This window comes from Macaca nemestrina, chromosome 14 (assembly GCF_043159975.1).
Source record: "Macaca nemestrina isolate mMacNem1 chromosome 14, mMacNem.hap1, whole genome shotgun sequence".
Classification (NCBI taxonomy): Eukaryota; Metazoa; Chordata; class Mammalia; order Primates; family Cercopithecidae; genus Macaca; species Macaca nemestrina.
Window position 1 is genome coordinate 71,740,655 of NC_092138.1, and position 23,284 is coordinate 71,763,938.

The 23,284-nt window shown below is 38.9% G+C and overlaps 1 protein-coding gene and 1 long non-coding RNA gene across 4 annotated transcripts in view; one reads left to right on the forward strand and one right to left on the reverse strand.

Moving 5' to 3' along the window:
* The window catches only part of LOC139358178 (uncharacterized), a 35,612-nt gene extending 32,576 nt beyond the window's left edge, over positions 1–3,036 (reverse strand). Inside the window, exon 1 of the long non-coding RNA XR_011612739.1 lies at positions 2,771–3,036. This is a non-coding gene — a long non-coding RNA (uncharacterized lncRNA). The remainder of the gene's footprint in view (positions 1–2,770) is intronic.
* LOC105480979 (phospholipid phosphatase related 1) overlaps positions 1–23,284 on the forward strand; it is a 292,606-nt gene that overhangs the window by 115,253 nt on the left and 154,069 nt on the right. Inside the window, exon 1 of one of the 3 annotated variants that reach the window (XM_011740208.3) lies at positions 11,569–11,587. The exons of the other annotated variants lie outside the window; for them this stretch is intronic. The gene's annotated coding sequence lies outside the window, so the exon portion shown is untranslated. Of the gene's footprint in view, positions 1–11,568; positions 11,588–23,284 lie in introns of those variants that run through there. 3 annotated transcript variants of the gene reach the window in all.

Here is a 23,284-nt window from a genome sequence, read left to right on the forward strand (position 1 = left end):
TCCCAAAGGGCTGGGATTACAAGTGTAAGCCACCATGACTGGCAATATATATGATTTGTCAGTTAAAAAATAAGAATCAGAATAAGAAAATGTCAGGCCAGGTGTGGTGGCTCATGCCTATCATCCCCGTGCTTTGGGAAGCCAAGACAGAAGGATAGCTTGAGGCCAGAAGTCTAAGACCAGCTTGGGCAGCATGTGCAAGGTCCTATCTCTACCAAAAAAATAAGAAAACAGACAGATATGGTGGCAGGTGCCTGTGGTCCCAGCTGCTCAGGAGGCTGAGGCAGGAGGACCCCTTGAGCCCAGGAGGTTGAAGCTGTAGTGAGCCATGATAGCACCACTGCATTCTGCTTGGGTGATAGAGCAAGAGCCTGTCTCAAAAAAAAAAAAAAAAAAAAAAAATCCCTAAACGTAACCTCCTCTGAGAATCCTTCCCTCATTCTACTATTTAGATAAAATTGCTACTTCCCTCTGTCTCTCACAGTGCTTCATATCTCTTGATATTTCTCATAGTGTAGCATAATTCTTCGTGTCTCTTGCTTTAAGAAACTATAGCCTATTTGCTTCTGCATCCCCAGTGACTAGCACGGGGCCTGGCACATAGCAGATGCTCAATAAATGTTTGTTGAAAAAATGACTAGTTAGGCAGTTAGATTCTTAGTGTGGTTGAAGAAGGGCCTTCAGAACAGTCTTGAATGAAGAAGGGGTAATACACTTGATCTCCTCTTATAAGGATACCTGATATAAAGCCTCCCCAGACGGAGGCCCATGGAGTAGAAAGCATAGGTCTCCTAGAACACCCCAACAACTACCAGCCAGCCTAATTTAAGAGACTTTCTGTTAACTACACAGAAAGAAAGGCAGGATGTTTCAAAATCATGTGTCCCATGTCCTGTCCTCCTCTTGGATTGCCCGGGAAATTTAGAAACCAGTAAAGTACCATTACTGAAAGCATAGCTGAACAAACTGGCTGAACAAACAAGTTCCAAGAATGAAGTTCAGAAGCAATGAGTTCCTTATTCCCCAGTAAGGGCCTAAGGAGCAGTTAACAAAATGCTCTCTGCCTCTAATCTCCCTATCACGCCAGCCAGGACGGAGTACATTACCTGAGTTCTCAGTGATGACACAGATCGTTATCCTAGGGTCAAGAAGTTTAAAATGCTGCCAGAAGCACATGACATTAGAATGTGAAAAAGACAGAGATGCTTTATTTTGTGATATTGATATTTTGCCATTGTAAGCCTTGTTCTGATTCCACATGGCATTAAGAATTTTAAGAAACTTCTGTTTCTGATTTATGCTACTTAATTAAAAAGAACTAGGATGTTATTAAGGCTGTGTTGTTGGGTGAAATGTCACTATGACATTTTTAAAACAGTGGAGTCACAGCTCAGCTACCTGATAACATTAAAACTAAACAGAAACTGTATGTGCAGGCTGAGAGTAACTTCCCCACAAAAGAGGTCCTGTGCTTGGAATTACCTATTGGCTGGTTTGATGGACTCGTGTGAACTTCACTCACAAGTTGTTCTCTGTGGCTCAGAGTGAATTCTACCTAGTGCTTAGTGGTCTAGTATATTTCCAACGTCTGCACATTTATAATTTGTAAGGAATGTCTTGTATTTGTTCACAGTAAGGGCTCCTTGTGAGAATTACCCGTTTTCTGTCTTTGAGTGGGTTTTACAAAAATAGTAACTTTTAGTCTTATGAAGGCACCTATTTCTTTGTAGTATTAGGAGATATTTTGAATTACTCTGGGAATCATGATGATGAATTTTCATACTAACTGCCTTTTTGGCACATCCTGTCTTTTTAGTAATACTTGCTTAGTGGAGAAGGAGCAGAATAGCATAAAGCATAGAGACTGATGAATTAAGAAGACGGGAGAGCAAAATTTAGGAGGAAAAAAGACCCAGGAAATGGACAAAGAGAAATAAATTCCAGGGAAGGAGAAGGAAAGAGGGGGACATATGAAGAGAGAAGATGTAGTTTCAGGAATTGGAGGCGACTGTGCAGGAAACCAGCAGCTCATACGGCAGGTATTTTTGGAGTGCGGGGTGAAGGGCCCCAGGCACTCATTTGCTGTTTACACATCTCAGGCTCTTTGCTATTCACTTTACTCTCATCCTGTGAAATCCTCCCAAGAACCCGGTGGGATATTAACATCCTGGTTCAGTGGTTCAGAGAAGTTAAGTCACTTGCCTAATATCACTTAGTAAGTGGCAGAAATGGAATTCAAGCCCAGTAGTGTTCTGACATCAAAGCTCATTCTTATGGTCAAGTCCAAGGGGTTTCTTTTTCCTAGCTCAGGGCATTCTGCAAACCATGGTCATAACTGAAGTCAAATTTGGATACCCATTCACCTGAGGAAGGATATTAGGAGAGGGTCCTACATGTGGGCGGTTAGGCTGGCACCAACCTACCTCTCTGCTCCAAGTGAACGGAAGGGAGTTTCAGTTGCCTAGGGTGTCTTGCCTTAGTATCACTGTGAGGTGGGTAAATGAGTTGAGTCTTCCATACTCTTTCCTCTGGAATGTACCTCCAGTGGACCCTCATACAGTAAATGCCCTTGTGACCAATCTTCTTTACTTCAGTCCCATATTTCATTGCCTGTGGACTCTGTCCTCATTTATAGGACACTTAAGTGCCCTGGTTATCTGACTTCAAACTCTGCCCTGGTCACTTGCCTTGCAATGAAACTACATATACAACTCCTGTAAAAAGCTCCTAAAGAGTAAGGAAATTGCTACCAGCTCCCAAGTAATCAGACCTGGAATGTGGATCCTCCACCACCTTTCTTTCATCTCATTTTCAGCCATTAGTTGGAACTGTTGCTTCAGCTCTCTTGTTGCCTCATAGAATGAATCTCCAACATTCTCTTCAGCTCTCTTCCCCTACTCGCATTATGTGAGGTCAAGCCCTTTCTGTCTTTTGTTAAGCCCCTCCATTAGCCTTGTAAATAGCCCCATGCCGGGGTCTCTTCATCGTTCCTCTTAAGGATTTTCTGCCAGGTTATTCTTACCCAAAACACAATATAGGTCTTGCTATATGTTCACTTGATCGCGCCAATTTCAGAATAAAACTCTCACACCTTAATTTGGCCTTTGAAGCCCTCCACCCAGTTCCACAGAGACTCATCCCACCTTACCTTCTAGTATTCTCCAATCCAACATTCCCTATTCCAGGGCATATTTAGAATTTTTCCCATTTGTGTGCCTTTATTCCCACAGTTCCCTCTGCTTGGAAGTCATTCTCCCTTCATCCCCACATGTCCAAATCTGTCTTTAATTCCAATGCCAGATATACCCAAAACCTTTCATTAGCGTACTCTTCCCCATCCTTCTGGCTGAAGTAATCTTCCCGCCATCTTTTATTTAACTCTTTTTCAAGACAATTGAATTTTTAAATTTGTATTTGAAATATTTAGGTAATAAGAGTACCAGTATTATGTATTCTTGCAGAAATTTGCTCCACAGAATTATGAACAGTCGATATGTTCTGCCTGCGTTTTCTCCGTACATGTGAGATAGTGGGAACACGCTGTTATCAGAGATATGTTTAAAAGGAATAATTGCCATAAAACTCTATACATTATACATCTAGAATTAAGTAAAGCATAGACACCGGAATATAATAGGGACTCTATGGATACTTGTGAATGAATGAATAAATAAGCAAATGAAAATTCCTCAAGAGTTCAGTCTTTAAAAATCCCTAACCTTACAACTATTACCATGTTAAACATTTCTGGGACTTATCTATGAGAACTCCAGAACTCTGTAAGACCCCACAGTCTTATGGTTATCAGGGGGTACCCATGTGTGCACCAGATACTCCACCTGGGACCTGTGGGCTTTACCTTCCCTACAATAAGCTCCATACCTGGCTTACACTAGAGGTGGCTGGACAATGAGAACAGTGTGGCTGGTTATAAAATTCTCAGGTCACATTTTCATTTCTTTAGAATTTTATCCATGGTTTTTCATTATATTCTATATTCTATTCTAATTCATTACCTTGTCATATATCTTCTATATGTTGCTAGAAAGAAGTCAGAAGCCAATAGAAATTTTTATTCTCCTTGCTCTTTATTAGCGGGCATCCATAGAATGTTTCTTATCTTTGGAGTTCAGCAACATCGTCAGTACTATGTCAGGCTTTCCTAGGGAAAGATGTGTCTTTTTTATCTTCAGTTTCAAATCTTTATTCCAGGCTTGTTTTCTTCTTTTAAATGTTTTAACATTTGTATTCCATTTTTTCTGTTGTCTTTTTCGGGAACACCAATTATAGGTATGTAGGATTCCCTTTGACTGCTATATCTATCATCTTTATAACCATGTTAATATCTTTATTTTTCTTAACTTGTTTTATGTCATTTCCTTAATCCTCTCCACTTTATCCACAACTGTTTTTCAGTTGTGTTTATTTTATATATGTGCTTTTAATGGGACTTTAATTTATCATGCTTTTATTTTTATTTTCCGTTTCTTTCCTGAACTCTACCAACTCACTCTTTTTATCATCTTCTATAATCTCATAGTAATCACCTATTTGAAATTATGTTTTTTCTTTAAACTCATTCTACAGCTATATGAAATATTTTTGTGTCTATTGCGATTTATTTGTAGAATCTTTCCTTTTTTATCAGATGGTTCTTTTTCTGTTAAATGATCTTAATCCAATTTTTCTTTTCTTCCTTGTCATGGGAATTTAGCTTTGTTTAATTTTGCTGGCTTTAGTTTTGTAGCTTTTATGCATATGTCTCAAGTTGGTGCCTTTCTGGTTATTATTCTTGATTTGGGATACTAGCTTCTGAAGAATATATACAGTGAAAGAGAACAGTTCAATTGGAGCATTCCACAATTTTAGCTGAGTCTTCTTATCTCAAAAGTCTTCTCACAAAATCTGTTATGTTTTGTATTTATTTTAATCTTAGGAACTTGATTTCAATTTTTGTCACTCAAAAATCTGGTGTGTTTTTTAGCAAAACTTCCAAGTCATAGTTGGTTAGTGTCATGATCTGGGGATGACTGCCCGTTGTCTCTCTCTATCATCCTGTTCTCCTCTGACTGTCTCTATCAACTAGGTGGTTATGCTTTGGATCGTAGGAAGAGCCACTTGGCTTGTTTCCACTTCAGATCCAGCTCTCTGCTGATCTGTTGGGATGTGACCTGCTTCTTTATGATAGGGTTGTGAACTCAGATCTCATTGCCTCTAACAAAATGACATTTCAACATGCCTTTAAGGGCAATGGCTCTCGTTCTCGGTGCAGTCTGCTTCCTGCTTGAGTTCTGAGGCATATATGTTCATTCTTAAATATATACATTTTACATGATTGGTCTGCTGTGCTTTATACTTGGGGCAGTATTGCCATTTCTAATTAAATGAATCCCCCCCCAAATAGTCTTAAATATGTGGTATTTGAGAGAACAGAATAAAATGGAAGCACCCTTACATCTTTAAGCAAAGGTCCAGATGACATATTTTTAAAGGTCAAATCAGATGAAAGAAAGCCATGTGTGGCTTATAGAAAATACTCTTATGAACTAGATAACACCAAAGTAATGGGAATTTGTTGCCATTATGAGTTGGCTGTGTAATTCTTTGGAACTCTTCTCACATGGAATAATGGCAGAAAAAAACAACTTTAAAAATGTAGGAAACTAAGTATAAGGTGTTAATATTCTCTGTAGAACATAATTTATGTAAATCAAATTTATCCTAAGAAACTTACTTGCTGGAATACCCAAAGGCCTTTTTATTTATTTGGCTTCAAATATTTGTACTTATTATCAAAGGAAAATATGTTAGTGTCCTTAAGCAGAGGCAAATATCAGCTATTGCATAAATGAGAGATAAGGCCATGTTGGTTTGAAGTATTCTAGAGTCATACAGAATAGCAGAGCAGCATCCTAAGTAATGAGCTAATTGCCAGGTTCTCTGACATTCTGGATGAATACTTGAGCATGTACCAATGAAGCTTCCTGTGTGGCAGTATTACTTGTCACCCTCCCCCACTATTGGTTTACAAAGGGATGGCAACTATGTAGCACTTGCACTGCCACTTCCATCTCTCCGAGTCCATAAATGAGTGCTAATTCATCTTCTTACGCTTAGGTCGAACATGGCCTCAGAATCTTTCCCAGTACAAAACTTAAAGCACTACTATAAGTCCATTCAAGTTGGCATGACAAAAGCAATCTGTTTGCCACTCTTTGTCTAACTCTCCATTGGACTTCCTGATTTGATGATCTTCCAAAAATAATGATGAGCAAGTAGAAATGTGTGAAATTATACATAGAAAATGAGATTGTCTAACTGTCAGGAAACAGTCTATTTGCTTGTTTTCCAGGGGCGTTTGAGTAAGGTGACTAATATTCAATTTAAATATTTATTGGTGCCTTCTCTGGGCCAGTCCTGCTGAACTGGAGAAAGGAGATTGTTTTAGTCTATTTTGTGCTGTTATAACAATACCAGAGAGTGGGTAATTTATAAAGAACAGATATTTATTTCTTGCAGTTATGGAGGTTGGGAAGTTCAAGGTTGAGAGGCTTGCATCTGGTGAGAGCCTTCTTGCTGTGTCATCCCATGAGGAAGGGCACAAAAACATATGTATGCAAGAGATTAAGGAGAGTGAACTCATCCTTTTACCAGAAACCCACACCCATGACAATAGCATTAATCCATTCACAAGGGCAGAACCTCCATGACCTGATCACCTCTTAAAGGCCCTACCTCTCAACATTGTTGCATTGGGGACTAAATTTCTTTTCTTTTTCTTTTCTTTTTTTTTTTTTTTTTTTTTTTTTTGTGGTGGAGTTTTGCTCTTGTTGCCCAAAGTGCAATGGTGCAATCTTGGCTCACTGCAACTTCTGGCTCCTGGATTCAAGCGATTCTCCTGCCTCAGCCTCCCAAGTAGCTGGGATTATAGGCATGCACCACCACACCTAGTTAATTTTTGTATTTTTAGTAGAGATGGGGTTTCTCCATGTTGGTAAGGCTGGTCTCAAACTCCCGACCTCAAGTGATCTGCCTGCCTCAGCCTCCCAAAGTGCTGGGATTACAGGCATGAGCCACTGTGCCAGGCCAGGGGATTAAATGTCTAATACATGGATTTTGGAGACACATGCAAACAAGAGCAAAGATGAATATAATATAGGCTTTGTCTTTAAGGAGTTAGCCAATTAGTCAACTAGTATTTATCCAACACTTCTTCTGGTAGACATAATACTTAGCACTGGGGTTATAGCAGAGAACAAAAGAGATACTGACCTTGTCCTCATGAAATGAATAGTCTAGAAGGAAGATGGGAATTCAGCATATATAATGGTTAACTAACAAATACATGAAGTCCTACAAAGTAGCAGACAGTATGCCACTACTTGCATTTGACCATGGGTTCTGAGTTTGTTGTGGGTGGAGGAGTTTTCCAGCTAGTGTTAAAGATAGCTGCAGAAGGCCAGGCATGGTGGCTCACACCTGTAATCCCAGCAATTTGGGAGGCAAAGGCAGATGGATCACTTGAGCTCAGGAGTTCAAGACCAGCCTGGGCAACATGGCAAACCCCCATCTCTACAGAAAATACAAAAATTAACCAGGTATGGTTGTGTGTGCCTGTGGTCCCAACTATTTGGGGGTGCTGAGGCAAGAGAATTGCTTGAGCCTGGGAGGTGGAAGTTGCAGTGAGCCAAATTTGTGCCATTGCACTCCAGCCTGGGTGATGGGAGTAAAACCCTGTCCCGCCCGCCCCCCACCCCAAAAAAAGAAAGAAATAGCTGCAGAAGCAAACTAATAGAACTTGGTATGCTACATACAGTAAAATAGTTTTATAGAAAGAAAAGAAAAAATATGAGACATAATGAATTCTGTCTTATAGGGTTTGGGAATCACAGAAAGGGAATACCTGAGGTAGGTTTTAATGAATGAATGGTATGCCAATGGGAAGATGAGAGGGGAAAGGCTTTCTAGATGGAGAAAATAGCTTGAGTTCAAAAACTAAAGAGAGCTATTGCCTAGTGTTTGCAGAGAAATATAAGTGATTCTGAATGGCAAGCATTAGGCAGGATTAAGATAATAAAGGTCCCCATATGACGTATAAAGAAGCTTAAACTTTGTCTTTTATATACTGGTGAGCCTGATATTGACATGGTCTCACTTATTACAGAAGGATCATTTGGTGGCAGTATTGAGGATGGATTAATGAGTAGAATAAAGCCTGGAGATAAGGAACATAAATAGGTTATTACACCATGTGAGAGAGCTAATGAGGAATTATAATGACCTATTTCAATCACAGATTTGAAATGACAGATTCTAAATACCTAAGGCAACTTAAACTTTTTGGTCCCCACTTCACTTGATTTTTCTGTGTTAATGAAGATGGAAAGGAGAGAACAAATTTGGGAAACATTCAGGAGGTAAAATTCACTTGCCAAGTGATTGATTGGTCATGATCTTTAAGAGGAAGGATGGGTGATTAGGCATATCAAGGTTTCATTAAGTAAGATGCAGATTCTATGAGATTTGAGCTAAAAACCTATGAGTTTAGTCTTGGATATAGGAACTGTAAATATCTATAAACATTCAGTAAATATGTCCGGTTGGGTGGTGGCTATATGTGTCTAAATCTAAGAGTCATCAATCCTGAATATATGGATTTGAGCATTATTAGCATATTGTGATGGTTAAAACCATGTGGATAAATGAAATTACCCAGGATGAGCATGCATGGCGAAAAGAAAAGTCTGAGAAGAGAACCCTGGAGGACATCAGTACTTAAATCGTTTACAGAAGAGTAGAATCCAGCAAGGCAGCCTGCAAAGAAATAATCAGAAATGTAAGAGGAAAATCAAGAGAGTGGTGTCATAGAAGTCAAGGTAAATGAAACTTATACTGGCCGGGCGTGGTGACTCATGCCTGTAATCCCTGCACTTTGGGAGGCTAAGGTGGGTGGATCACTTGAGGCCAGGAGTTTGAGACCAGCTTGGCCAACATGGTAAAACACTATCTCTATTAAAATAAAATAAATAAAAAATTAGCTGGGCGTGGTTTTACATGCCTGTAGTCCCAGCTACTGGGGAGGCTGAGGCACAAGAATCACTTGAACCTGGGAGGCGGAGGTTGCAGTGAGCCAAGATTGCACCATTGCATTCCAGCCTGGGGTGACAGAGGGAAACTCTTTCTCAAAAAATAAGTAAATAAAAAATAAAAAAAATAAACTCATGGAAGATGGTTTCTACAGTGTTACAAATGATAGTGAAATGGAGAAAACTAGTGGCAGAAAAGTGTTAGTTGGGTTTGGCACTTAAAAGGTTGTTGTTGTTGTTTAGTAAAAAGAGCTTCAATAGATAAATAGCAAAGAAGCCAGATTGCAATTAGTAAAGATGGGAAAATTACAACCCAAAGCACTATTTAGATTGAATTAAAGGAAAATGGAGGGTAGAGTTAGGAAGATATCTGGAAAGGGATGAGAGAGAGTTTCATCACAGAGTGAGAAAAGATTGGTTCCTAGGAAGAAGAGATCAATAGAGGAGAGAGTGAGATGGAAGGTGATAGGACCAGAATTCAAATGAAGAAGCTGGCTTTCATCTCAGTTTGGATCTTTCCAGAAACATGGCATGAGACAAAAAAAAAAAGCAGATACAAATAGTTTCCTTGGGAAGCAAAGGAAATATCAGTAGTGGAATGGGACAATGAGAAAAGGAAGGAAGACAGCTGACAAAGGATAAACTGTGAAGTCAGCTATCATCATGAGTCACTGGAACTTAACTCAATGGGAAAGTCTATAACAGTGTAAAATGCATGCCTCAGAATTTTGTCAACCAAAGGGTGGGAAAGCTGAGGCATTTTTACTCCAACTACCTTCAAATGTTGGTTGAGGGTTGCTTCCTACAGTTTTACTTCTCTGGCACTTCTAGCCTGCATTGCAGGTGGCTGAGCAATTATCCTCTGCTTCAGGAAAGTAGCTCCAGGTAAATAGAGGTTGCAGATACTGCACAGCTAGGAGTTGGGCCAGATCAACTGAAGCAGTAAGGCTCAGGGATACATGCTAAGCACCAACTGCTTCTCCTACAGTTTGGAGGGCTGACTCTTCAGCTGAGTGAATGGAGGCATGGCATTGAATGGACTCTCCATTAACCTTTCATGTCATAATTTTATGTGTGCTAAATTTAGATACACTCGAAATTTATCGCTAAATTCATATACTCTCAATTTTAAGAGTCAAACATGTTTAATTAAGAATCTACAGGATAAAAACCTACCCCCATCTTACATATGTAATTGATAATATCCCGATGATGCCTGGCTCCAGTTTCAATAGAGGTAGAAGGTCTTATTTGATTCAAAATCATCAGTGAATTAATCTAGGTATTTAGAAATTAAAGTGGGGAAACAAGCCCCCAATCACAGAATTCATATCCTTAGGGCAAATCATTATTCTATAGTTGGTCTCTATTACTATAGAGATGTAAATATAGGCATTGGCATCAAATTTATACTATTTCGAGTTGATTTGAAAGATTTGAGTGGTAGTTTAGGCTCTGGAAATGTAAGTTTTGCTTCTGAATTTTTTTCTCTGAAATTTGGGTGAAAATGATTTTTATCCTGCATAATGATATGAATAACACTATTTACTCTTAAATGTGTTAACTTAATTACTAAATATCAAAGAAATGATTGAAATGTTTCAAGGGGACATGGAGCTGAAAGCTGGAATGAGAGACTTCTATTTGGGCTATAAGCCTTGTAGTTTTATTTGACCTTTTAAACTCAGCACTTATATTACTTTATTTCTAAACATTCTATGAAGAAATAAGTGCTTGTAGAACAAAAGAGAAAGGCTAAAAGAGAGACCAGTAGAAAGAGGTGGAGAGTCAGAACTGGAGTGCAAAAGAACAAAGATTGCAGGCATACACGGATGATAAATTGCTTCCACAAATGAGCACAAAGGGATATTGTGTACAATGCTTCCACGAAGAAAGAGGGCACTGATAGGTACCCACCTGGTTGAAATGAGCAACTACTGTGTTCCAAGCTTTGTGTTGATAGTTTTAACCTTGGCATGTCATTTTCCAGGGAGTGAGACCTTTGAGCTGGATGCTTAAGACTGTAACTTAAGTTTCTTCCACAAAGAGGATTTATTTTACTTTTCGTGACATGATGGTGCTAGAACAAAATGTACTAAGAAAAATTTGATGGCAGTGATAGCGTTATCTTAAGGGATAAAGACGTGGAGTGAGAATGCTAAGTGTAGGTGAAAAAACCTCTTCAAAACCCATTCACATTTGTAAAGTGCATGCCTGGAGACAGCTTGAGCCTTTAGAAATGAGAAGAACAGTGGGAGAATGGTTTTATTCCCATCTGAATAATTGCAAGTTGACCTTCCTCCAACTAGAAAAGTGGGGTTGTGTCTGAGGAGTTGGTTGAAGAACAATTTTTTGTAGTCGCTTCGTGATACTGAACAAGTCACTTAGCCTTTCTCCTCCTTACTTTCTTTCACAGTAAAATGGGATGGTAATCTCAACTTCTAAGGGTTGTTGTGGAGACCACATGAAGACATTGATGTAAAGTCTGCCTGGCAGATGATGTAAAGTGCCCATTTGTGCTTTTTGCTTTCTTTGCTTTTAAGGCATTTGGCACTTTATTATTCTTTGATCAAAATGAAAGCTTTCACATGGGAAATCAATTTTTGGGGGATTTGGATCTTCAAACTTTCCTCCAAAAATAAAGACTATATATTCCATGACACAGTATGTGTAACAAATGGGAGAATTTAAAATGCAGCCTTAAAGGGTGTTAAAACAATTTTGTTTAACATGGACTGAAGATCAGCACAGAGCTCAGGTTTGATGGAGAGCATAAAATTAGACAAATTCCTGGATAAAAGACTTATAATCCAATTAGCCGTCAGGATCCCATAAATATTTATGCAAAAATCATATGACTGGAAAGAATTTCAAGTTAAATGCAAATAAGATTTTGAAAAAAGAAACCCTTAACTTCCTTGTTCACTCTAACCTCTTATATGCATTCAACATGCCATTGAAATATTAAAAATAGAGAAAACTTAAACTGCTTTACTGTGACAAGTTGTCTGTAGCTGGATGGTTGACTGGATATAAAACATTATACCCTTTCAGCTATTAAAGCTGTCCTTGAAAAAGAATATCTGTTTCCTTCAAGATCACTTGTGCTTCAATGAATAGCATTAAACTGCCTTGCTTTTGATAATGTCGTTTCATCAGCATGGTTTTTGTCCTTGACCTATAAGAGATACAAGTGGGAGGTTCCTAAAAGTCATTTCAGCATTGTCAGGTGAATATGATTTTCTGATTATTAGAGTTGACTACAAATGGAACAAGCTGTAAGCGTGTTTTGTTCACTGCAGGTGTTCAAATAAATATAGGCTCAATATATAGTAGTTATCATGTTGCCTCAGTTACTCTAAGATGTTCTGGCCCTAGGAAACCAAAGATGATGAGAAGAATATGGACACACATTAAGGTGAGGGAAGGATTGGGTTATGGGGTATCTCTTTACAAACTTGCAAATAAGCAAAACTGTTCACTGATGTTAAGCCAGAGAATATTTGGAACTCATTAGGTTTTATCTCCTTGTATTTTACTGTGTGTCTCTACATACCTTGAAAACCATATTAACAAACTAGATCTGTACCCTTGCACTAAGGCTTACTTGTCTGATTTAAGACAAGTTATGGACCTACTCTAGGCCTCTGTTTCCTTATCTGTAAAAAGGGGTTATTAATAAGAGTGCCTGCCTTATAAAATTATTATGGGGGTTCATTAAGGCAATCCTGGAGAGTTTTACTCTGCCTACCTCACAGGAAGCATTCAGAATATAATCTTTTTATTAAAATAAGGACAAAAGAGTGTCTTATAAGGGGATTTTCCCACACAATAGGACCATTTGTCTCTCCAAAAAGTTATTCCCTTTTTCAAACTATAAAAGTTCTTTTCTGAAACTCTAAGCATAGGTTGGGTCCTTAGACTACACTCATGGCATATGTTTTCACCCCAGATTTCATTATTTTAAGTATTTAATTCATAGCATTCATTTAGAGTAAATATTTCAATGTTTTTTTCTCAAAATACTGATAGCCTGGCTATCCTAGGTGAGCATTGTATAGGATGAGGAGCTAGCATGGTAAAGTAGGAAGCCCTCTGACTTTAGAGCACAGTGGCCATAGTTTATGTTCTAGCTTTGACACTTGTTAGCCTGGTAGCCACCTGAGGCAAGTTACTTAACCTCTCTGAGCCTCAGTATCCACAATTGTTTAAAAAAAATTATTTTTAAAGGACTGGAAGAAATGCATAATCAGTTATTTCATGTTATATCATATGGTACTGGGTATCCAGCAAACAATCTTTCCAAAGATTACAATTTTCACTTTTCAGCCAGCCAGGTATGTCTGCATGATTAAACACGGCCTGAGAGTGCTTCTTCCCCACCCCACAAGCAGCAGGAATATCTTCTGTCTTGCCTTTGTCCTAACACAGAATTAATGTAAGATTCTGGATTGTTCCCAGACTATGTCAGTACAAAGGCCCTAAATAAATGCTTTGGTTAGAAACAGTTTCGGCTCATTCACAAAGCAGTGACAAAAGCGACCAACTTTCAAAGGCAAAGCAAATGAGTCTGTGACTGGCTTTATTTACTTAGGGAAGAATTTGTGAATTTTGTGCCAACAGCATATGTACACATTGCTGCAGCTATCTCTTCCACCTTGTTAGGGCCATTGAGGCTTCTTAGCTTGCTGGGCTAAACTAGAGAGAATTAGACTTTTTGTATTAAGTTTGGGACATTCTGGCTTCAACCTTACCATTGCTTTTGATTTTTGTTTTCTGGGTCTTCTAAAAGCTTCAGGGATTTGACCTACCATTTTGTTAGCATTGACCCATCACGGAGCTCTACATGCTGGGTTTTTATGTTCCTGGTTGTCCAGATGAGTTTGTTCTGTGCTGTGGGGAAGGTGGTTAATTAAGGCCTTCAGGCAGAACCTACAAGTGTTTTTTAGGTTTTCCTTGCTGATTGGTTCATCATTCTCTTTATTTTATTTTCCACATTTCTCCTCCAATCTCAAGAATGAACTTCTCATAAAGCCCCACCAGCTGACATATAGCCTGCAAACCGCTGCCTGTTTGACTGCCTTGTGGTTTCTCTGTGAGAAAAAATAATTGTCGAAATTAATTCATATTTAAATCTTAAGCTTTTCTGAAAATAGATGTGAACAAATTAGGTGTCCTGGGAATTAACCAGAGCTAAGTAATTAATGATCTTTTTATCTGTGTGAATAAGGAGAATGTTTAATAAGTATTGCCAATGTTCTCTAAAAGCAGTCCTTTCTTACTGAACAGAATAGTATCGCAGTTTCTTCCTAATTGGTGTCTGAACACTCCACGACAAAAATAGAGAACTGAACTACAAATGCTGAGGGTAAGAACTTTCATTCAACAAATGTTTATGGAACACTTCGCATGTGCTAAACAGTACACACATCAAAAAATGTACCCCTCATAATACAAAGGAATATACAGAAATGCAGCAAGTTTCAGGGACTAGCTTGCTTACTTGATTCCAGTTGTGATCTGGTTTCAAATCTACACCTGTCAGACTAAAACTGGTGCTGAAGTCTGTTGAACAGGTGCTTTTTCATCTAGATGCAAAGTTACATACATGTACTCAGGTGATGGGGTTGGTGCTGACTTGGAGAGGAAATCTTGCCATTCTGGTGGCATTCTAGTGACATCCAGCTGAAGCGCAGGTCGTTTAATGAACCCATCTAGATTTTACTCTGTAGGTCACAACCAGCAAAGTACTAAGACAAAAAAGGTCAAGTGGATGAGAACACTGTAACAGGTGTTAACTTTATCCAAAGTTTATTTATAGATAGCAGGATGGTCAGTCAGCAGATGTAAATCTTTTGGCGGGGGCTAATTTATGTTAACCATTGCAGGTTGGGTGACAAAATAATATCAAATCCCTGGAATAATTTTTACCATCCTGTGAGGTGTGGAGTTTTAGTGACATAGAAAAGAAGAGCAGGTCTCCTAAATATCATCATTGAATGTACCTTGGTAGGAATTTGTGGATATTTGTTTGAAATTATGAAAAACTCAGGACATGTATCAGGGAGTCACCATCCCTGGATGCTTATTTTATGCTAAAATAAACCAGTGTGTCAGACAGTAAACTAACCATCAGCCAGAAAGCTAATGACCAGGTATGTGGATTAAGCCCTTTACTTTTTTTTGTTTGTTTGTTTCAGAGAAGAAATTGAAGTGGTGACTAAGTGTTCAAACTGGGGGTCAGACATTTGAGTATAAATTCCAACTCTAATACTTATCAGCTGTGTGAACCTGGGCACTCTGCTTAAACTCCCTGTAAACGTTTCTCATCTATAAAATGCAGTTTATAACTGGATCGATTTCATAGAGTTGTTATGAGTTTTAAATAAATGAATGCTATTTAAATTTTGCTTTCTTCTTCTTTTGAGACAGTGTCTTGCTCTGTTGCCCAGGTTGGAGTACAGTGGCACGATCTTGGCTCACTGCAAGCTCTACCTCCCAGGTTCGAGTGATTCTTGTGCTTCAGCCTCCAGGGTAGCTGGGATTACAGATGCACACCACCATGGCCAACTAATTTTTTTTTGCATTTTTAGTAGAGACGGGGTTTTGCCATGTTGGCCAGGCTGGCCTCAAACTCCTGGCCTCAAGTGATCTATCTCCCTCGGCCTCCCAAAGTGCCAGGATTACAGTCACAAGCTACTGAGCCTGGCCAAAATTTTGCTGTTTTCTTCATTCCTGTGATTCTTACATTTTGACAGCATTATAATTTTTTCCCTAAAAATTAAAGGAGAAAGATGAAGTAGAAGTAAAACTAAAAGTCTTTTTCAGGGTTTTTTTTTTTTTTATAGTAATTTTAGCACAAGAACCAGGTGAACCAGGTTGTTTGACATCATTCATTTTCTTTCCAACATGTATATTATGATTGACTATGCATTAATCAGAGTCTTTTGCAGATATGAGAGGGGAGGCGGTTGGAGGTGAGAGGATAGGGAGCTGGAACTAAAGGCAAACTTTTAGTCATCCCTTCCACAGTTCTCCTTGGAACAATCATAAATATCTGCCATGTGTTGTTCACTTAGGTAACATTTAAAGCACCAGGCCAGATGCTGTGACAAACATAAAGAATTATGTAAGTCAGAGATCCCTGTTGATTATAATCACCGTTGAAAGATAACACGTATGTCTATAGGAAGTTAAATAAGAACTTTGGAGTCTGACTGAAAGAAAATGAGTGTACCAAAAGCAAATCAGAGACTGGGCTTAAGAGGGTTAAAGAGATGGCGATTTTCTCACTCTGTCATTGACATAATGTTGCCTGTGGTTAAGCACCAAATCAATGGCTGAGATGGTAAGTGTTGCATGGCTTATTGGTGGATCAAAGCATGACTGTTATGAATGATTAAGTTGAATACAGTCATCTGAGAAGGCTTCATGGCAGAGGTAGAAATTGAACTTTGCCTTGAAGGGTATGTAGGAGTTGGAAAGGCAAAGAGAAAATAAGGGATGCAAATACTTGTAGGAACTCCAATTTATTTGGGGAATAAATTTACAATAGGATATTATTTTTGTCATTCTTCTTGCAGCATGGTATTTTTAAAAGAGATATTTAAAGGCAATTCTCAGTAATAATCTGCTCCATGCTGTGCCTGATTCTGGGCCAGATGAAGGTTGAGAGGAAAAATTGAGATTCATGAAAAGGACAGAAGAGGAGGCTGCAGGTGATTGAACAATAGAGTAAGCAGAAAGCTGTTCATCATCTGTTCATCACCACTGGAGACAAAACAGAAAAGAATGTTTTATTGTGAGGGATTTAAATAAATAAGGAAAATCATTTTGACATCCCCATGACTCTCACTTTAATCAATTATTAAATCTTATCTATTTGCTATTTTAATAATTTTGAATTCACTCACCTGCCTGTCTGAAATGCCAAATTCTTAAGCCACCATCTCTTGTCTAGATGATCACAGGAGTCTTTGGCCACTTTACCATATTCATTCTTGTCTCACTCTCTGCCAACTGAACAGTCTTTAATAAAAGCAAATCAGATCATGGCAGTTTTCTTCCTTAAAACTTTTCTATAATTTACTATTCGTAGCATTAATTCCAAACTTTATAGCATGTACCTGTTCCTGCATCCCAGGCCCTGTCTCTTCTCCAGGATCACTGCACGTCCACATTGCCTGGGCCCTTTATGTTTCAACCATACAGTCATGTTTTTGTTTTTGTTTTTGTTTTTCACTTCAGGTACTTCCTATATAGGATTCCCTATGACAGGAATATATTTCTCACCCTCACTTGATTCCTATATATCCAAAGATAAGGTTTTTTTTGTTTTTTTTTTTAATTTATTTTTTATTATTATTATACTTTAAGTTCTAGGGTACATGTGCATAACGTGCAGGTTTGTTACATATGCATACTTGTGCCATGTTGCTGTGCTGCACCCATCAACTCGTCAGCACCCATCAACTCGTCATTTACATCAGGTATAACTCCCAGTGCAATCCCTCCCCCCTCCCCCCTCCCCACGATAGGCCCCGGTGTGTGATGTTCCCCTTCCCGAGTCCAAGTGATCTCATTGTTCAGTTCCCACCTATGAGTGAGAACATGCGGTGTTTGGTTTTCTGTTCTTGTGATAGTTTGCTGAGAATGATGGTTTCCAGCTGCATCCATGTCCCTACAAAGGACACAAACTCATCCTTTTTTATGGCTGCATAGTATTCCATGGTGTATATGTGCCACATTTTCTTAATCCAGTCTGTCACTGATGGACATTTGGGTTGATTCCAAGTCTTTGCTATTGTGAATAGTGCCACAATAAACATACGTGTGCATGTGTCTTTATAGCAGCATGATTTATACTACTTGTCTTTAATTGTCCGAATGTATTACTAAGTTTCACAACTTCCTGCCTATTTTGTTCAACAGTTGTACACTTAGTGTCTTTTGGAAGGATGATATTAAACAAGTCATTACAAGTGGGATAAAAGCGATGTCTCCCCAGAGCCTATAATGCGGTATTTAACATAGGCTAGGGGGCCAGGAAACTGTCCCATGAAAAACTTATCTTTGTAAGCCTGGCAGAGACACAACAAAGATAAGTTTTTCATGGGACAGTTTCCTGGCCCCCTAGCCTATGTTAAATACCGCATTATAGGCTCTGGGGAGACATCGTTTTTATCCCACTTGTAATGACTTGTTTAATATCATCCTTCCAAAAGACACTAAGTGTACAACTGTTGAACAAAATAGGCAGGAAGTTGTGAAACTTAGTAATACATTCGGACAATTAAAGACAAGTAGTAAACCAAGCAGAAATTATATATGTCCAATGATAAGTGACATTGATGAAAGAGAAGATAGAGTAAGGAGGATCAGGAAGTTTAGATAAGGAAAGCAGTTTGCAGAGTTAAAAAGAATGGTCGATATGTCTCTATATCATATAAAAATTAACTCCAGAAATATTATAGTGTTAAATGTAAACCTTAAAATATAAATCAGTGGCTTCAATAAAGCCTGGCATGGACTAGTAAGTCATTAATAAATGTTTGTCAAGGATATTAATGAGCAAAAATTTCAGATCACACTCATTTAAAATTCTAAGGTTGATTTAGCCCCACCATGAACACAATGCTACCCTGACTGTGTAGCAGTGCAGGCAAACCATGGCCAACCTCAGTATTGTCTCAGCCAACCCCAGCATTGTCTCAGTTCTGCTCTGAAATCTCCTGTGGTGAAAGAGAATTCCTCTCACTTCTTTTTCCTGTCTCCTGTGAGATTCCAACAGGGTCTAACAGAGCTAATTAATTACCCTGTCGCTAGGGCATAGGGACTTCCTGGCAGTGATTTCTCAGGGTGCCAGAAGATCTATTGAAAAAAACAAAACCACACTGTTCAAGAGAGTAGACATGCAGATAGATTTGGTATCTCAACTCCTGGATGGATTGCTGTCTCTTTCTCTCTCTCTCTCTCTCTCTCTCTCTCTCTCTCTCTCTCTCTGTCACTCACTCACTCTCACACATGCACACAAACACACTTTCTCTTCCTGTCTCCCCTTCTGAAAAACAAACAGCTTGGCTCCTGGGCAACTTCGCTTTAAATTGGAAAATGCAGTCTTGCTTGGCAGAACAACAGTATCACAGCCTCCCCACTGCTCAGAACAGCTTGTGACATACATCCCTGCAGGCAAGACCATAAAGGGCTGTCTAATATCCTGGAACCACCACCTCCAAAAATACTTTCCTGTACAGCTTTTCAGAATTCTAGTCTATCAGGGCATTTCCTCTCTTCTCCTGCAGTTTCTCACTCTGGAATGGATCTTTGGCTTCTTTTCTCTCTGCTTAATTAATGATCCTCATCTCTTGCATCATTAGAAACCACTGTGGCCCTGGAGATGAGAACTAGTACAGACATCAAAGGGCAATGGAGAGGAATCAATGACAGGACAGGAGTTCTGAAAGGGCACTTTGGTCCCTCTGACTTTAATAACATAACAAATGTCCCTTTTAAGCCACTTCAGAGAATCCCAGATTTAAACAAGAGCTTCTATCTACCTCTCCTCCTTGCTCATCTCAAAAATACAAAATCTAGATTGAAGCCAGCTCTTGCATCATTCTTATGTTAGTCTGTTCTCACACTGCTAATAAAGATATATCTGAGACTGGGTAATTTATAAAGGAAAGAGATTTAATTGACTCACAGTACCACATGACTGGAGAGGCCTCAAAATCAAAGGTAACAGAGGAGCAAAGTCACGTCTTACATGGTGGCAGGTAAGAGAGCTTGTGTAGGGAATTCCCCTTTATAAAACCACAAGATCTCCTGAGACTTATTCACTATCATAAGAACAGCATGGGAAAGACCTGCCCCTATGATTCAATTACCTCCCATCAGATCCCTCCCACAACACATGGGAATTATGGAAGCTACAATTCAAGATGAGATTTGTGTGGGGACACAGCCAAACCGTATCAATTCTAATTCCGTCCTAAATGGTAGTGGCACCTAATAAGTCTCCCTCTAGTGGACACCCACTGCCATCCTTCTTGCATTCTCTTAGCCATAGTTAATAAAGGGACTCTAACATCCTTAACCTGCATTCAACAACCCAGTCACTATCTGCAGTGCTACTTTCCTTGGTGTCTTTTAGGTGCTGGCCAAACTTGCCTAACACTAATTTCGTACCATAGATATGGTATGGGATGTTCTGTTCCATCCTTTGCTCATTCCATTCCTTATACCTAGAAATCCTTCTCCTTCCTCCTGGGCCTCTTCATAACTCACATGTCCTCACAGACCTAGCTCAACTATCATCCATGGAAAAATTCTACTTCCTATGAATTCTCATTCTCTGTTATTTTTTTAAAATAGATTCTACATTTCCATCTGCATATACTCTCTTGCTAGGTTGTAAGCTACCTGCTATCAATGACTACTTGACTCCTATTTGCATGACTCAAAGCCTAAGTTAAGGCCTTGAACCCAGAAGGTACTTAACGCATTACTGGATGGGTGGGTAAATGGATAAAGTGGAACCTTTTCTCAATGTTCATCTTCAAAATAGTTTAGTAAAAGGCATTACGACACTAGGAACACTAAAGGCTTTCTAAAATATGGCCCATTTTACAATAGAGTTCAACACGGTGCAAGTTCATCTTACGCCTTATTAATGGACATTTTTTATTGAAAGAGTGTGAGATACCACAACAAAACAATCCTTGACCTTTTATGTAGTCAGTCCTACAACCTGAATCATAATGGCAATGTAATAGGGGTTTCATGATTAATTTTGTTGAAAACTTCAGTTACTTTTTTATATTTGAAATTTTATAACCAAAGCAAGAAGAGAATACAAATACGAATGCATGCCTAAAAATCATATTCATTACTTTTAAGTTGAGAGCAATGACAACATATTCTTGGCCTATTTTCTCCCCAGACTTTAAACCAAGTACAACTTTTGCTGGGGACTTTCCCAATGTCTCATCCCTTTTGGGGTGTGTGTGTCTGTGTGCTTCAGTTCTTGCTCCACTGCTTTAAGGTCTCAGTTTAACTGAGCATCAAAAACTCATTTTCTTAAAGCCTTTGCTTGTGTTGACAGAAACATTAACTCACTGCTTTCTAATTAAGCAAATCTCTTTGTGCCCTTCTACTTTTTGTGGCTATTTTTTCCTAGTGGAAAATTAGAGGTAAACAATAAGAACAATTTTAAAAAGAAATTAGGGCAATGCCCTTCTAGTCTGGGAATGGTGTTTTCCTACTTAGCAGTTCTCCTGGTGGCAGACCATAAGATAATTCAGGATACTCCCTTCCTGTGAGTTTACTTTGACATTATCATGCTTTCTGCTTTCTTCTCAACTGCTTCAGGTCACCTGCTGAGTTTTGTGGTTGACATCATTCTTGTTCTTATTGTTGTCTTAAAAAGACTAGTCTCTAACAGAGATGGCTTACTTTTTTTAGATGAACTCAGACTTCTTTTAAAAATAAATTGCTTTTTGTTACATGGTATCAAATGTTATCAAGGCATATATCTTTTTAAAAAATAATCTAAAGTGATTTTTTTCCATAATAATGAAGTCCCAGAGGTAGAATTCAATAGAATAATCTCTCTTTTCAATTTTACATTTGAAAATGTGTTCTGGTTTACATTTTTATGTCTAGGACTTCCAAATACTTTATTTTTCACTATTCTTTGGGTCCAAGGTAGAGTGAGTTCTATCTAGTTGCAGTAGGCAAAGATGATTGACCTGAGACTTAGATTAAGACAATATTGTTGAATTCTTTCAAGACCTAGTGCGGATTGACCCAAGACCTAAGAGTGGATCAGAAGCTTAAAAAAACTGATCTAGGGCCAATGTAGAATCAAATGATGGAGCTGAGTAGCTGAGGGACGTTGTTTATATTAACATTTACTGTGTACCTACTATGTGCCAAGCACAGTATGAAGTGCTAAGGTTACCGTGCTGACCAAGAAACACATGGTCCTGGTCTCATGGAGCAAAGTTGACAGTCCAGAAAAATAAAGATATGAAGCAATTACACAATACATACTGTATTAGTCTGTTCTCACACTGCTAATAAAGACATAACCAAGATTGGGTAATTTGTAAAGGAAAGAGGTTTAATGGAATCACAGTTCCATATGGCTGGGGAGGTCTCACAATCATGGCAGAAATTAAAGAGGAAGCAAGACATGTCTTACATGGCAGCAGGCAAGAGAGAACTTTGCAGAGGAACTCCTCTTTATAAAATCATCAGATCTTGAGATTTATTCACTATCATGATAGCAGCATGAGAAAGACCCCCCCATGATTCCATTACCTCCCACCGGGCCCCTCCCATGATACATGGGATTGTGGGAGCTATACTTCAAGATAAAATTTGAGTGGAGACACAGCTAAACCTTATCACATACTAGTAAGAAGTATGATGAAAGTGTATAATAGACCTGAAGTAGTCTGAGAAGGTGACAAAACTTTCCCACTGAAAACGGCATGTAGGACAGACACAGTGGCCCATGCCTGTAATCTCAGCACTTTGGGAGGCTGAAGTGGGAGGATCACTTGAGTCCAGGGATTTAAGATCAGCCTGGGCAATGTAGTGAGATGCCATCTTTACAAAAATATTTTTAAAAAGGATAGCTAGGCATGGTGGCATGTGCCTGTAATCTCAGCTACTGGGGAGGCTGAGGTAGGAGGATCACTTGAGCCAGGAAGGTCAAGAGTATGGTAAGCTGTGATTGCATCACTGCACTCCAGCCTGGGTGGCAGAACAAGATCCTGTCTCTTTAAAAAAGAAAAGAAAATGGCATTTAATTGCAGATCAGAAGGACAGGCAGACATTTTCCTAGGCAAATATAGAGGGGTAAGAGTGTTCTAGGCCAGGGGTCCCCAAACCCACGACAGCAATGACTGTCTTGCAGACTTTCCATTCAGGCAAATTGTGGACCAGACATATAAGTTTAAAGGATTCATATAGGTAAATAGGGCAGCTGAGTCCTGATCACTCACTTGAGGTCCAGGCGGGGTCCAGGATTGGAGAGAGAATGAGGTATTTGTGATGCACCAGATTTAAGCTGTAGAAACAAAGCTGAAAGACAAGTCTTATGAACAAGGACAATGTACTGTGGGAGCCCTGAGGAAACCTGGAATTACTCCTGGGTCTAAAGAGTCACTTAAGAACAATGTGGGGGCCCA